Source organism: Schistocerca americana, chromosome X, assembly GCF_021461395.2.
Source record: "Schistocerca americana isolate TAMUIC-IGC-003095 chromosome X, iqSchAmer2.1, whole genome shotgun sequence".
Taxonomy (NCBI): Eukaryota; Metazoa; Arthropoda; class Insecta; order Orthoptera; family Acrididae; genus Schistocerca; species Schistocerca americana.
Genome location: NC_060130.1, coordinates 606,504,660 through 606,518,946, shown reverse-complemented (window position 1 = coordinate 606,518,946; position 14,287 = coordinate 606,504,660).

Here is a 14,287-nt window from a genome sequence, read left to right as displayed (position 1 = left end):
ACCATGGCTCTTGACGACTTCTCAGATCAACAAAACGCATCATCGTTTCGATCTCTCGATGTAATCAGCCAATGAGATTGCAGCAAGGTTCTCAATTTCTGTATCATTGCCAAACCACCTCCATTACTTTATGAATGCTGTATATACGTGCACATATCGTGAACCCAGTTACACTGCCTACATTACATGTCACAAATACTGTTTCGTAGTGTGGGACATAGCCAGCAGTAGAGATGAGGTGAAAAAACTACATCCCTTAGCCGAAACACTTTATAAATTCGTTAAAATTTTATTATTATTCACCACCTACCCCTATGTTAATGGAAGTCACGAAGTATTCTAGCATTTATGGGATAAAGTCGGTGATTGAAAGATCTCACCAACACCTTTTATGATTACCACCCCAATAAATGAATCATATCCATAACAGGGCTGTGTCCTGTGTTTCAAAACGAGCTATCTCTTTGTTGAACCTAACGCCTAAGGGTCCTGAGCAAAACTCTTGATGATCTCTTTCTATGTATCTCGAAACTGTTCCTCTGTCTTTAACCAACCCCTCTGAAAGAATTGCTCCGACTTAATTTGGAGCTGACTAGAAGTAAGAGTGTACTATACCCACTACATTTGATGTCTCATGACGCAAAAGAATGAGCTTACTTCCATGTAATCAAACCACTTCGATATTTCGCTTTTGGAAAGAGCATAACACATGTTCCAGACTTGTACAACTGACCAAAGCTAATGATACAGACCGGTATTCTCATTTCAGTACTGTAACTGCCGTTCCGTGAAGACTGTTCACTACCAATCTTACTCACATCACTCATCTAGTTACACACAATCTCTCAGGAATCTAGATGTATGCATACTGAGGAGGTTAGCACTACCTACTGTTTTATGAGCGTATAGCAGACAAGAGTATAATATGTTTCAGAGGGTTGTGGTAATATAACAAACGATTAAGAAGAAGAAGAAACGTATGGTTTTTGCATGATGGAGCTTCAGATAGAAGTTTGAAACATTTTAAAGAAATCATTTGTGCTCTCAATTCTTCAGTATTGTTGAAGTGTTTGAATGCAATACCAAGAAGGTACTGGAAAGAGAGAAATTATTGGAGAACAGAAACACACACTCTTAGGACAACCCAATTCTGCATTTAAGCATGCAATAATGTTAAAGCAGTATAGTTTTCGATATATTAGGTTTGTGGAATGAAGTACTGGTATACTCTCATGTAGGAAATATATTTCCAACACCTTCCATACACTCACTCTGCGAGCTTTCTAGCTCTCTCACTATGGTGAGAAACTTTATGATGATAAAACTACTACATTCTACACCAAAGAAAAAAATATATAAATTAATTGTGATACATGCCCTATATATATTTCTGGAGGTGTATAGAGCACACTTTTAATTTCCAGTTAAGGTTTAGAAGTTATGCTATGCATGCATCAGCTATAAAGTGATCATCATCAATACAAAATGCATGAAACCATGGCATCTAGTGAGTAAATAGACAAGTGCATACCAGTGGAGATTGACATGTGAAATTACATGCTACTGGAACATAGCGTTACTGTGGACAGTTTTCCAACATGTTACCAGATACGTGTGGGAAGTGATCAGACCGTTATTCCTGTAAAAATTTCATATATCTAGCCATAAGGGGAGGGTAGGTTTGAAGTGGAAATTGTGATTTCGACGCATTGAAGAGTATATCAGACTGTAAGGGATGATAGATTCATTTCGTAAATACTTGCACAATACACCAATGCAAGGGTTCAAGAGGATCTGCTATAGTGGACAAAATTCAGCAGCAATATTATGGATATGCAGACCATGTTTCATCTGCTCCCCTAAGCAGATCCTAACACATTCTTTGTCATAACATCGACGGCGATGTTTATTACAGAACAAAAACAGATATCGGTGGTGCCTTTCTAACCCCTCATTCATAAAAGCGCTGTTGATTATTGCATAGTGTAGGACGCCTGTGCTATACAACGCTTGTTTGAGAGAGTCATGGTGGGATGGAGCACCTTACAGAAGTGCTGACTGAAAATGCCTACAGTCTCTTCTCGAATCTGATTGGCTGGTAGATCTAAATGTTATATAATATCCTAGAACTGAGGAGTATCGAAACACCCAGTTGGTGTGAGTGTAGACATACGATAATTTTTCAGACACTATACACATATAATCGATATTTGCATTACTTGTCTGAAATGTGTATGTGTTGGAGTGTAAAGCTATTGCAGTCAGTGTTCTATCATGTACAAAGAAAATGACAAGGATGGGACTATGTCCAGTCATAAGGGGGAGGGTATAATTTTCATGTGGAAAATTGTGATTTCATCACATTGATAGTCGTAAGGGATATGAAAGATTTTCTGTGGAAAATTATGTCCAGTCATAAGGAGGAACAGTTTTACGTGGTAAACTGATATTTCCAGAGCTAGAATTGTCAAGAGGAGGTATTTCCAATACTTTGCCTATTGTCGAATGTCAACAGATTGGTGCTGGGATGGTAATATTTAATTGTAATTACATTGATAAATATGTGACTGATTTCCTGGAATGACTCCCCTTAGTTTCCAGGCATGTGGCAGAGGTAGCTGGTGGGTGGAACGAATGAGCATTTCTGACTTAAATCACGAGATGCCACATGAGCCTTCACAGTTAGTCAGAGTAAATCGCCCACTGGGCAGGTGAATAATTATAATACCCAGTATGTGTTGGGGAGCCTTCCCAGTCACGTGTGTTGCGAGTATTTTCCGATTTTTACGTGGAGATTTGAGAAGATTCAATATGGCAAGTGTTTGCACTGGACGATTCTTCTCTCCAATGTCAATTGATCAGTTGGCGGCTGAGCAATCATGATGGTACTCTCTCAGAGCTCTGAAGTCTATACAAAATGTAGATTCTGGCTCAGCTCTGGCTCACCAGCTCACTCATATAGGTGCATTGCTTTCGAGCCAAAACTCGTCAAGAACCTACAGTTTGTATTTATTATAATGTAATTTTCGCATGTAACTCACTTTTTTCTCAGAAAAGGTGAATGTAAGAAAATGAGTTTTAATATTATTTTAGAAAAGGTGAATGAAAGAAAATAAAATTTAATATTGTTTTATAAAAGACGAATGTAATAAAAATCAATAAAATAAATTGTGGTGAATTACCCAAAATTTTTAACTTTTGATTTTGTCTTTCATTCCGAAAATACTTAAAAATGAGATGCAAACAAGCTGTAAAGGTTTCTTAACTTTTTCTAATTTTTGGTTCATTGTAAGACAAATTTTTCTTATCATACATCATTGTATGAGCTAAAGTATCTGTAGGACTTTTTTCATTTGAAGTTGCACAAAGTTTCATAGTCGTTTTCTGTGAAGATACAATATTCTTTCTACGAATTATGTTAATTACAAAGATAGGATAGTTCATTATGAAATTATATGGAGATATGTCAGTGTCTGATTTGACTAGTGTAACTCGTTTAAAAACGAGATATGCTTTGAGAAAATTATTTGGATGATTAATATTCCACATTTCCTGTGGAAACATTTAGTTTCTCCCATTTTTCAAGTACAAGTGCTGTAGATTAACATGGCGGAGTAATGAAGAGTCAAGTAACGGATCATTTTTACGATTTGTCTGAAATGTAACAAATACGAAATATGGCATACCAAACTTCATCAAGTTATAGTAATTTGTGATATCTAGTTTGGAATTTTTCTTACCACTCAGTCCTGCAACTTTTACGGTTTGTAGTTAAAAAAAAGATTTTTTTGGAATTTATTGATTTTTCAGAATATTTTCTCTTTGTTATAACTAGTAATTTGGTTCATATTTAACAACCGGTACACGGATTTCCATCGATTCTATTACAGTTTTTCCTTCCTTAGGAAGTGTATCTTTAATATCAACTCCAGCATCATTATAATCAACCCATATAAGATGTGCATCTCCGCATCTCCAGAACTAGAAGATGTAGAAAGAGTTGCTATTAAATCTCCTTCCCACATAATTTCCTTCTAATCTTTAAAAAATCCTCCAAGCATTGATAATGGAGAAAGACCTTCATTTATCTTACTCGTTTTTTCTATTATTAAGAATGTGTCCTTCTAAGCTTATTTTGTCAGTAACAGATGAAGGCAAATATAACAGAGCTGTTGATGAAATAAAAGGATGTTCGATCTTAGAAAACGTATTATTCCCTGTCTTTATGCTCACAAAATTAAACAGTCTTAACACATAATTATCAATTAATTTTTTCCAGAATGAGATTTCCACTCTGCAGCTGAGTGTGTGCTGATATGAAACTTCCTGTCAGATTAAAAGTGTGTGCCAGACCGAGACTCGAACTGAAGACCTTTGCCTTAGGTGGGCAAGTGCTCTACAATCTGAGCTACCCAAACACGACCCACGCCCCATCTTCACTTGGTAGAGCACTTACCTGCAAAAGGCAAAGGTCCTGAGTTCGAGTTTCAGTCCAGCACACAGATTTAATCAGCCAGGAAGTCTCAATTAATTTTTTGTTAGATTTTCTGTAATATGTTGGATAATATGATTGTGATCCATCTGGATTAGCTACAACAGTTCTAAAGTTCATGTTCAACTGTGCATGATTCAGATAAAGCCATACAGCATCAATATTTATTTCAATTTCTGTAGCCTTGTTGGGTGCATTTGAAATTTTTTCGTTTCCTCATTCACAAGGAATGAGAAAAGTGATAACTCTCGATTTTGTTCATGATTTATTAAAGATCAAATGTATTTATACATTTTTAAAACAACTGTTGCACATGCACCATTAAAGTCAATCAGATTATCATTTTCATTAGTTATAGTAATTTCTAAATCTTGAATAGGATCAAAAAGAGGAATATCTACAGCATACGTGGTTCATAAATTATTGGTCTTCCAAATTCAGCACTTGGTTTAAATGAAGCAAAATGTCAGTTTAACTATGATAATGTTTAACAAACATTCCATCATCCAGATTAAACTTTACATTAATTTTAGTAACATCTTTAGCAACAGTTTTTTACTATGTTCAATAATTTGATTATTAAATGCTGAAACACTTGCAATATTATTTTATTTTATATCCATGTATAATTTTGCATTAGTTTCAATAACAACTCTATTTAAAATTCCCTCTGCTTTAATATTTTTCGAGTGAGGAAATTTTTCATAAATTTTCAAACTATACTGACCAACAGGAATTTCTGTCGTTTCTCCGTCAGACCACAGGTTGGAGCCTGCTTGTTCTGGTGCACAGTATAATATATTGTTTTTCGATTTAATATTTGGAGTTAAAAAGTTGAATAAAAACCAACTTATGTAACATTACTGAAGCTATCTTGTATAGGTACAGTCAATCTTTTCTTGAGAACAGATGGCTTATCACTCAATTGAAACAATCTACTTATTTAACATTAAAAATTTATAAAACAAATGACAAATTGGGTAACAAAAATAAACATTCCAGAAAGGAAATTAAAAAGAAAATGTGGTAAATTTTACCAAATTCAATTCAATTTCAATTATAGGACCAAGGGGTTGTGGAAAAACAACATTGGTAATTGACGATTATATTCTAGTTCCAGTATGGTTCAACTGGAATAAAGTTAATCATTTGTATGTTTATTCAAAAACTTATGCCAACCAAAATATCAAGAACTTATAAAAAGATGTAAAAAATTGAAGATAAATACAATGAAAAAATTCTGATTTTATTGAAAATAATGAAGAAATTATTCCATTAAATCAATGTCTAGATAATTGTGTAGTAGTATTTTATTCTTGAAACTCAAGATATAGTTAGAGAATATTTATCTAGAGGAACACATAAAGGAATAGATGGTTTTTATTTAGGTCAAACTTATTCAAAAATACTAATACGTTTAATCAGAGACACCTTAACTTTTTAAAATATTTTCAGAGAATATGACAAAATTTAAATCATGTTTACCATGAGTTCGTTTCATGTGATTTAAAGTCTGATGATTTTAAAGAAACATGTAGAGACTGTTGGACGAACAATCCGGATTTTTTACGATAGAAATGACTAGAAAATCGAATGAAGGTGTGTTCAGAAATAAAATACAGAATTTCATAACAACATAAAGGATAAACACAAGTATTAAACATAAACATTAAATTTAAACATAAATATTGGCTGTTAAAAATCTTTAATGAATGTTTTTCATCTCTAATAAGTGTTTGCAAAATACGACATACGAGGGCAGTTCAATAAGTAATGCAACACATTTTTGTTCTCGGCCAATTTTGGTTGAAAAAACCGGAAATTTCTTGTGGAATATTTTCAAACATTCCCGCTCCGTCTCGTATAGTTTCATTGACTTCCGACAGGTGGCAGCGCTGTACGGAGCTGTTAAAATGGCGTCTGTAACGGATGTGCGTTTCAAACACTGGCAGTGATCGAGTTTCTTTTGGCGGAAAACCAGGGCATCTCAGATATTCATAGGCGCTTGCAGAATGTCTACGGTGATCTGGCAGTGGACAAAAGCACGGTGAGTCGTTGGGCAAAGCGTGTGTCATCATCGCCGCAAGGTCAAGCAAGACTGTCTGATCTCCCGCATGCGGGCCGGCCGTGCACAGCTGTGACTCCTGCAATGGCGGAGCGTGCGAACACACTCGTTCGAGATGATCGACGGATCACCATCAAACAACTCAGTGCTCAACTTGACATCTCTGTTGGTAGTGCTGTCACAAATGTTCACCAGTTGGGATATTTAAAGGTTTGTTCCCGCTGGGTCCCTCGTTGTCTAACCGAACACCATAAAGAGCAAAGGAGAGCCATCTGTGCGGAATTGCTTGCTCGTCATGTGGCTGAGGGTGACAATTTCTTGTCAAAGATTGTTACAGGCGATGAAACATGGGTTCATCACTTCGAACCTGAAACAAAACGGCAATCAATGGAGTGGCGCCACACCCACTCCCCTACCAAGAAAAAGTTTAAAGCCATACCCTCAGCCGGTAAAGTCATGGTTACAGTCTTCTGGGACGCTGAAGGGGTTATTCTGTTCGATGTCCTTCTCCATGGTCAAACGATCAACTCTGAAGTGTATTGTGCTACTCTTCAGAAATTGAAGAAACGACTTCAGCGTGTTCGTAGGCACAAAAATCTGAACGAACTTCTCCTTCTTCATGACAACACAAGACCTCACACAAGTCTTCGCACCCGAGAGGAGCTCACAAAACTTCAGTAGACTGTTCTTCCTCATGCACCCTACAGCCCCGATCTCGCACCGTCGATTTCCATATGTTTGGCCTAATGAAGGACGCAATCCGTGAGAGGCACTACGTGGATGATGAAGAAGTTATTGATGCAGTACGACTTGGGTCCGACATCGACCAGTGGAATGGTACCGTGCAGGCATACAGGCCCTCATTTCAAGGTGGCGTAAGGCCGTAGCATTGAATGGAGATTACGTTGAAAAATAGTGTTGTGTAGCTAAAAGATTGGGGAATAACCTGGTGTATTTCAATGCTGAATAAAACAACCCCTGTTTCAGAAAAAAAATGTGTTGCATTACTTATTGAACTGCCCTCGTAGAAGTTGTTATAATAGCTAAACAAAATAGAAAGAAAGCTAAGGAATTGAAAGAATAATTCGAGCTTTGGAAAAAACAACAACAAACAGGATATGAGAAATATAAAAAAGAAAATCAAACAGTTATATATACAACTGAAAAAGTTAACCAAGGAGTTGAAGGATTAGGAGGAAAAGTGTTAAAAGCAATTGACAAAAAAGAGAAGTGAAAAACAAATAGTCTCTTATAATTGAAATTATTTGGATGATTTTAATGATATTCTACTATATGTATCGATTGATGATTATCTAGAAAAGTATGGCTACACATTAAGTGAATCAGAAATAAATTATGTGTTAGAGAATTACGAAAGAGAAAGAACAAAATTAAAAGAAAAAGATGCTAAGAAAATAAGTGAAAGAATTTTAGAAATCATCGATCATAGAAAACGTCCTGTTTTTAGATTAAGAGCTGTTGGTCTTTATAAATATATTTGTACATTACCACTAGAATTCAATAACGATAAATTGAAAAATGGTGTACAAGAATATGAAGGAACAGATGGATTAATGAAACTTTTAACTAGAAAAAATGGCTATGGATGACTTAGGAACAGAATATGATTCTACTGAATTACAAAATTATGCAAGGATCTTATTCGATTCAAATGCAGTATACAATGAAAGTAATCCAAATAAAATAAACCCAAGTAGAGGAAATAAATATAATTATTTGATGCAAACAATTGTTGAGGAATACTTTTCTTGTTTTTCAGGAAGAAATCTTAATGATTCACTAGAAAAAGTTGGTGAAAATATTATGAAAAACCACTTAAATATATTTGAATCAATGATGATAGATTGATGGTAATTCGTGGTGAAAAATGATCTGGAAATAAAAACTGTCATAATGGAAATGTTGGAATAATGGAAATATTAAGAAACAAATTTAGTGGTTTTATAATTGAGGAGTCAAAGGAATTCCATATCTAATTAGATTTTTTAATAGTTTACCACATACATTTTGGAAAAGTGAAAAACATGGTAAAGGATTAGTGAATTGGGCTTTAAATAACTTCTCGATGCCAGAGATGCATCTGACAGGATATTTGTACTGTGGAGCTTTTACTAAACTAGAAGAACGTTTCACACATGCAGATCCAGGAAAAAATAAACTATATGACGCTTTTAAAAAAGACGATATTGACTATTGTGATCATTATGATTTAGAATCCAGACACCAAGCTGATGAAGAACTTCAATCAGCTGCAAAAGACAGAATGCATGTAAGTGATACTTCATTAGGAAGAAAATAGCTCCAACTGCAGTTAGAGGAACTATGTATGGGAAATGAAATTAGAAATGGTCTTAGATTTGTGCCAGGTGAAGAAGGCATAAGCCTGCGACTTGATGAAAATGGCTGGGATTATAAAATTAATTTTTTTCTTCTAATGAATGTAATGCATGGCACAATACACAAGATTACAAACAACATTGACAATAAACTGTTACACAGAAGAATGGCTATTCATCGAGATGGTGCTAGAACAGGAAATCAATAAACAATTTTAGCTCACATGAGAAAGTTAGGAGTTGAGAATTTTAGAACTAAAGCTATAAGATCTGTTGTAGTTTCATCAAAGAAAGAACTTAGAATTGAAGAGCAGAATAAAATAGAAAAACAGAATATGTCATTTTTATTGAATGTGCATTTCGCGTATTCTTACAATTATGAAATACGAGAGATCAAGAGAAAAGACACTAATCTAGAAGAGATTATTATCACGGACATATGCAAGTACCAGAATGGCGTGAAAATGAAAAAAAAATGAAATAAACTGAGAATGCAAATAAAACTTAGTAAGGAAAAACTATTTAATGCACCTTTTATGGAGTTATGTAGAATAGAATCATAAATTTATGAATAACTTCGGAATTGGTTATACTTTGTTTCCAAGTGTCAACACTAAACCAAAATCAATTACAATTACATTAAACAAAGAGCAGTTACATAGTATTGAACTATTTAGAACTGATGCACAAAAAAGAAAGAAAGAGAAAAAACTGGTGGAGATATATTTCTTACATTAACTATTCCTGTTGTGAAAAAGATTATTGAATATCTAACAAAAAAGAAAGAAGGAAAAGGACTAACATAACAAGATTGTGGTTTTCTTCCATGACTGTTAGCTGCATTACATTATTTTGCAACAATTTGTTCACTTGCTGTTGGAACTGCAGCAATTGCAAATGCAGTCATAAATAAGAAGACATGTTAAAAAATTAGAAGAACAAAAAAGATATAATTGGAATTGGAACAGGAAGCTGGCGCTGGAATAAAAAAGGAAAAAAGTTTTGAAGTAATAATTAGAAATTTTAATAATCCTTTCTAAAATTTTTGACGTGCAAAATTTTGTAAAACTATTAAAAATGAATAATTTTTGTGTCAGTTTTGTGGTTGACAGATTATTTAATGAACCAAGAAAATTCGAATGTGGAATAGTTAATTTAGATACGTAATTCTGATCATCCTTATACTTATTCTATTTTCTATCATAAAAATATTAAAAAAATTTAGTATTTGATTCATTTGGTGGAACTATTCCGAAAGAATTGGTTAAATATCTCGGTTCAAGTGAGTTTTACTATAATGGACAATGAATTCAGAAATTTGATGTAGTAATATATGGATATTTGTGTCTATTTGTTTTCAAATTATTATGCATGAATTACAAGTTTCATGAAATTTTGACTTTAATAACTGGACGTTTTTGGAAATAAGGTGCAGCCTAAAAGTCCAAGGAATAGACAAATAAATTCAGAAGTAAAAAGGGGAAATTTAATTAAACAATTTCATAAAGAATTACCTGTTATTTTTAAAGTGACTAAAGGGTATATTGATTTAAAGGCAGAAGAACTGCGAATATAAATGATCCAGTAAATGGTTATGATTCTGTTACTAAACAATATTAAAAAAAATTATATGTTACAAAATCTGAATATCCAAGTATTTTAACACAGTTCAGTGATTATTTCACTAATAAGCAACTAACTGAAAAAAGAATCAACTTATTAAAAACAACCTGCCATATACTTTGCAAAAAAGGAAATAAAAAAGCTTTTGCAGATTATTTCGCAAAAACAGATTTAACTCCGTACTTCAACGGTTTAACCAATCTTAAAGATATAAAATAAATGATGTACAAATTATCGAAGTTATTTTTGGACTCGAAGCGAACAAAATTTTCACAATTTCAATGAATATGCTTTTCTCTTAAAAAACTTCTTGTTGTTGGTGAAAACATAAACAGAGATTTAAAGTTTAATCATTTTGGTATTTCAGTGAGTGTTCTTGACAAAGTTTACAAAATAACTTCTGACATCCAGTCAATGAAAATAGTGTGCAAATAAAGTTTTCTAAATATAAGCTTAAAAGATTCTGTTAGAAGTGCTTCAGTTGATGTAAAATTAATTATATTTGGTGACATAATATAAATCTTATTAAATTTTTAATCTATATAAATGGAAAATCATACCTACTGATTGAAGTGTACAAAGTTTACTGAAATACATAATCCTCACAGAGTAACAACTAAGAATGGGAGACAAAGAATTGTACAGCATGTACAAGTAAAAAGAGTAAATTCATTAAAAAGATTTTGTAGGTGAAGGTATAACAACGCACATCGAAGATATGCTTAGTCCTTCAGGACGTACATGCAAAGAAATATTTAATGAAATACATAAACCAATTTATTTATTTATTTTATTTATTCATGTTAGAAGCATTTACAATGTATAAAATAATGTAAAATATTTACATGTCGTGTGTATATATATTTACAAGACAGTTATTTACAATTCAGCCGCCCAGAAGTTAGTGATCTCTATTGCATTTGGCGTTGCATGTAGCAGGTGTTCTGTTGTGCATGTTGCTGGACATAGGGTACACTGGAGCAGATGGAAGGTCGTCTGCATTGCTCCACACTTACAGAATGGCGGATCCTCTAGGAAACTCCATTTAGACAAGTTGCTCTTACATTTTGTGACACCCAAGTGCAGTCTGTTGAGGGATCTCCATGTGCACCAATCCTCTGTGTAGCCGAGGGGTAGTTTTTCACTTGGTGTAATCCATTCCACAGTACTGGTAAGCCTTGCACGCCATAGTTCGATTCGGTATTGCTGTGGTGCCCCAACTAGAGCCTCGGTAGATCTGAGGGAGCTCTTTCTGCATTTTAGTCGTGGGTTTGCTGGTTGATAGCCATATAAGGGGTAAGCTTCAGAAGTTTCTGATTTTTTCTTCTCACTTTTTGCTGCTACCTCTCAGCGGATGTTGGGGTGGGGGGGAGTGCAATTCCCGCGAGGCTGTACAGTTTATCAACAGGAGTAGGCTTCAGGCACCTGGTGACGATACAACAAGTATCATTAAGAGAGACATCTACTGTTTTCGCATGGCAAGAATTGTACCACACTGGGGTTGCATATTCTCCGACAGAGTAACACAATGCAAGGGAAGAGGTTCTTACCATGTTGGCGTGTGCTCCCCACATTGTGCCTGTTAGCTTTCTGATGATATTCTTCCTGGCTCCCACTTTTTGCTTGGTATCTAGGCAGTTTCACTTACATGTTAATGCACGGTCAAGGGCGACCCCTAGGTATTTGGGATACATACAGTGTTCTAGTGATGTTTCTTCCCAGGTGATTTTGAGGGCTCTAGCTGTCTGCCAATTTTAAGATGGAAAGTGCAAATCTGTTCCCCCAGGATTTGGTCTCAACTGATTTTCCCTGTAGTAAGCTGACAGTTCTCTCAGTGCTTTGGACACATTCTCTTCAACAGTTACAAAGCAGTGGGCTTGGGCGGTGATAGGACACTCATCTGCGTAGATAAGCTCTGTGTTCCTTCAGGTAGTGGTTGACCATTGGTGTAGATGTTAAACAAACCTGCAGCATGCACAATTCCCTGGGGTAATCCGTTTTTCCGTTATCTCCATCTGTTTCTATTGCCCTGGAATTTAACAAGAAACCTTGTATTTTCAAGGAGATTCCTTATGAAACAGGTTAGGTGGTGGTCTCTAGTAGCATTATACAGCTTCATAAGAAGTCCTCTTTGATTAACTGTGTCATAAGCTGCTGTTAGATCTATAAATACAGCTCCTGTGATCTCTTCCCTTTCAAAACCATCTTCGATGTGCTGTATTAGTTTCAACACTTGAGATGTGCCGCTCTTTCCCTGTCTGAATCCAGCCTGCTGTGGAATGTATATTGTCTCTAGCTTCTCCGTTATTTGGTGTAGGATGAGTCTTTAAAGAAGTTTGTACAGATGACATAGGACAGATATAGTTTGGTAGCTTTTAGGATCATTTTGGTCCTTGCCTGGCTTGTGGATAGCTATAACTTTGGCTTTCCTCCAGAGTTTAGGAATCTTGCAGGATTGGACACAGCTGCTCATTAGGTCTCTTAACCATTCTTTTGTTATTGGCCCAAAGTTCTTTATTTGCTCCCCTCTTATATCATCAAGGTCTGCTGCTTTTCGATTTTTGCGCTTACCCAGAGCGAGATCCACCTCAGTCTGGGTAAATGTTTGAAGCAGAGTATTGGTTTCTTGGTCAGGTCGTCTCTCACATGTCTTCTTACCAGGCCTGGTTGGTTTCCCATTTTCTATAAGCTGCTGTGCAATTTTATCAGCTTGGACATTCACAGGCGTATTCGTCTGTGAAGGGTCATTATTCTAGCGTTTTAGAAGCCTCCAGGCCTCATGACCTCTTCTACTCATATCACAGTCTTTCATCAGGTTCTCCCACTGTGTTCTCTTTGCCTCGGAGATTTGCAGGAAGAAGCTGATTTCTGTCTGTGGTGCCTCTGAAATAGGTACTAAACTTAACATCAGCATTCTAGAAGCACTTACGAGTACCAACAAGATACGTTTAAATAAACAGTTCTTTTTAGAACCTGTTCTGACAGTTATTTCAGTAAATATTGAACGCATGTCACAACTTAAGCAACAGCTGCTTCAAGAACTGTGCCATGAACAGGTGTGTGATGTACTGTACATAAACCAATGAGAGAATACTTTAAAAGCAGAAATATAATATCTTTTGGAATTGATGATTTATGGCAAGCAGATTTAGTTGAAATTGATTCTGGAAAGTTGGAAGTCATTCCGAAAATAAATAAAGGATATAAATATTTATTAAGTGTAATTGATGTTTTTTTCAAAATTTGCTTGTGATGTTCCAGTTAAAGATAAAACATGTAAAAATATAGTTGATTCTTTCAAAAAAATATTCAAGTCGAGAAAACCAAAAAATTTATAAACAGATAATGACAAAGAATTTTATAATAAATAATTTCAAGAATTAATGAAAAATTTATCATTAATCATTATTCAGCTGTTAGTGTATTAAAGAATTGTACTATTGAACAATTCAATAGAACACTGAAAAAAAATATGGAAAAAGTTTGCTCTGAAAGAACATTATAGATGGATTGACGTAGTTTCGAAATTAGGTGACGAATATAATGACACAAAACATTCAACTATAAAAATGGCTCCAAAGAATGTAAATAGGGAAACTGAAAATATCTTATTGAAAACTGTTTATGTAACAAATTTGCTAGATACTGACCTAGTCTCACCCTTAAGTCTGCATCAGCAGACTCTAAATATAAAATTGGTGACAAAGTAAGAATAAGTAAACTTAAGAATTTTTTGAGAAAGGATATGCA